General features: G+C 40.5%; 1 non-coding gene across 1 annotated transcript; it reads right to left on the reverse strand.

Moving 5' to 3' along the window:
* Positions 1-2230: 2230 nt before the first annotated feature.
* On the reverse strand, positions 2231-2337 carry LOC112773852 (small nucleolar RNA R71). Its single transcript, XR_003188378.1, has one exon. It is a non-coding gene; the product is annotated as a small nucleolar RNA R71 (small nucleolar RNA).
* Between the last annotated feature and the right edge of the window lie 677 nt (positions 2338-3014).

A 3014-nucleotide genomic window follows, 5' to 3' on the forward strand; every position in this document is an offset into this window, starting at 1 on the left:
CTAAGTTAACGTGGGCTCTAACGTGGGAACAAAGGGGGCTTTTCAAAGTTATTGGGAATGTTAAGTCTCAATAACGTGTGCGAAGGACTTAGAGGCAACGTTAGTGGCAACGTTTTTTGCCACTAACGTTGAAGTTAACGTGGCTTTTACTTAGGAACGTTAGTGAGAAAGTTGATTGTCACTAACGTTCTCGAACTCATATTTTCACTAAACGTTAACACTCCTAACGTCCTGAGCTAAAGTCTCTGCCCACTTCACACTTTCTCTCTACAAGTAAAGCCAAGCCCAAATGAAAAAGAAAACTGCTTCAAACTCAAGATCCAAAGGCCTAAGACTTGAAGAGCTAACTAGAAGCTGAGGAAAGTAGTATATATAGGAGTAGCTTTAAATTGTTGAAAGGGGGCTGAAAAGTTGGAAAAGAGAACTACTCTCTGTATCTTACCTTCTCTGCAATTTCTAGTTTTATGATGTATTCTCCATCTTTGTTTTCATTTTCTAGAGCTATGAACAACTAAACCCCTTTCATTGGGTTAGGGAGCTCTGTTGTAAGTTGATGGATCAATACTAATTTTCATTTTTTTTCTTCTCTCTTTTCTCTTGATTTTACTTGAAAGCTTTCGATCTTCATCCAATTGGGTAGCTATCTTGGAAAAGGAGCTATTCAGACTTGGATCTCTTCTGAACCTTGAAAGAGGAATGAAGAGATCAAGCTAGAAATGCTTTCTCATGCTGGACCAAATTGGGTTTGGATGGATATGTGACTATAATCCTCTCAATACCTGGTTTGGAAAATGCATGTGGTATAATCAGTGACCACACTTCATCTCTTCTCATGAGCAATTGACCAAGGAATTGGCTATTGATCAAGATTTGAGAGATTGAATTGCAAGAAATTGTAATTCAATCAATTAAGATTGCCAAGGAGATCAATGAGTGCATTGAGTGAGGAAGAGATGAAAATGAACTTGATCCGGAGAATTGCAACATCTCCTAAGCCCAATGAACTCTCCATCTCTGATCTTACCCATTCTCTTTAATTTCCGCCATTTACTTTTATGAGCAAATCCCCCATTCCCATTTACAATTCTGCAATTTACTTTCAGTCATTTACTTCCAGTCCTTTAATTCTAGCATTTACTTTTCTGTTATTTACATTCCCGCCATTTTATTTTCTGCAACTCTCAACCCAAATTCTGGATTCGCTCAACTAGAACATTCTTCTAATTAAAGTTGCTTGATCAATCAATCCCTGTGGGATTCGACCTCACTCTATTGTGAGTTTTTACTTGACGACAAATTCGGTACACTTGCCGAAGGAAATTCGTTGAGAGACAATTTCCACCCGCATCAAGTTTATGGCGCCGTTGCCGGGGATTGATTGTGCATCAACAATGATTAAATTGGAAGATCACTAGATTGAGCATTTTTATTTTGTGAATTTCATTTTCTGTTTGAGTGATTTACTTTCTGTTTTAGTTAAACCTCTTCCCTTCCCCCTCTACTCTTTTGTTTTTCTTTGTTATTTTCAATTCTGTTTGCTAACCCACTAACTGTTTGACATATTGCATCACCCACAACTAACAGTAATTCTGACAAAAATACTTTCTGCACCTATCTTTTCTTGCTTGCACTTGATGGTTGTATGACAGGGAGAAGAAGCGGGGCTTCAACTTCCTTCGATTCTGAACCTGAGAGGACCTTCCTTAGATTAAGGAGGGAGGCAAGAGGAAAGAAAGTGGTTGGTGCTGAGGAAGAAGAGGAATTCTTTGAACCAAACATGGAAGACAACATGAAAAACCATCATGAAGAAGAGGATCACAACCATTGGGGAGGAGGTAGAGCAAATCATGCTGGGGAGGATAGAAGAGTTTTGGGCTCTTACATCAATCCAAACCCAGGCAATTATGGAAGTAGCATCCAGAAGCCAACAATCCATGCCAACAACTTTGAACTTAAACCACAGCTCATCACCCTTGTTCAGAACAACTGTTTGTTTGGAGGAGGTGTTCAAGAAGACCCCAATCAACATTTAACCACCTTCCTGAGAATATGTGACACAATAAAGTCTAATGGTATTCATCCTGACGCCTATAGACTGCTCTTATTTCTATTCTCACTCAGGGACAAGGCAGCCAAGTGGCTGGAATCTTTCCCAAGGGAAAGCTTGACAACTTAGGAAGACGTGGTGAACAAATTCTTAGCAAGATTTTACCCTCCTCAACGAATCAATAGGCTGAGAGCTGAGGTCCAAACTTTCAGGCAACAAGATGGTGAGACTTTATATGAAGCATGGGAGAGGTTTAAAGACCTAACAAGGAGGTGCCCACCAGATATGTTCAACGAATGGGTGCAGCTGCACATTTTCTATGAAGGGCTCTCTTATGAGTCAAAGAAGGCCGTAGACCATTCATCTGGAGGATCTTTGAACAAGAAGAAGACTATTGAGGAAGCCATAGATGTTATTGAAACAGTAGCAGAGAACGACTACTTCTATGCTTCCGAAAGAGAGAACACAAGAGGAGTAATGGAGCTAAACAATGTAGATGCTCTATTGGCCCAAAACAAGCTCATTACCCAGCAGCTGACTGACCTCACCAAGAAGATGGAGAGGAACCAAGTAACAGCAATCTCCACTTCATCAACAACCCAAGAAAGAGTGAATGAAGAAGCAGAGGGTAGTCAGGAGCAAGCCAACTACATTGGAAATTCACCAAGGAAAAACTATGATCCATATTCCAAGACCTACAACCCTGGATGGAGAAATCACCCAACCTTTGGGTGGGGAAGTCAGCAAGATCAAAACCAAGACCAGAGACGTTACAACTCCAACAACAATGCAGCTCACCAACAATTCACACAGAGGACATCTCAACACCCCCACAACAACACTTCTCCACATGCCTATCAAAACCAAAACAGCACATCTGCTCCGAATCACCCATCAATTGATGACAAGCTCTCTAAGATTGAAACCTTACTTGAAGGAATATGCCAAGAGATTCAAGAAAATAAGG

Source organism: Arachis hypogaea, chromosome 18 (genome assembly GCF_003086295.3).
Source record: "Arachis hypogaea cultivar Tifrunner chromosome 18, arahy.Tifrunner.gnm2.J5K5, whole genome shotgun sequence".
Lineage (NCBI taxonomy): Eukaryota > Viridiplantae > Streptophyta > Magnoliopsida > Fabales > Fabaceae > Arachis > Arachis hypogaea.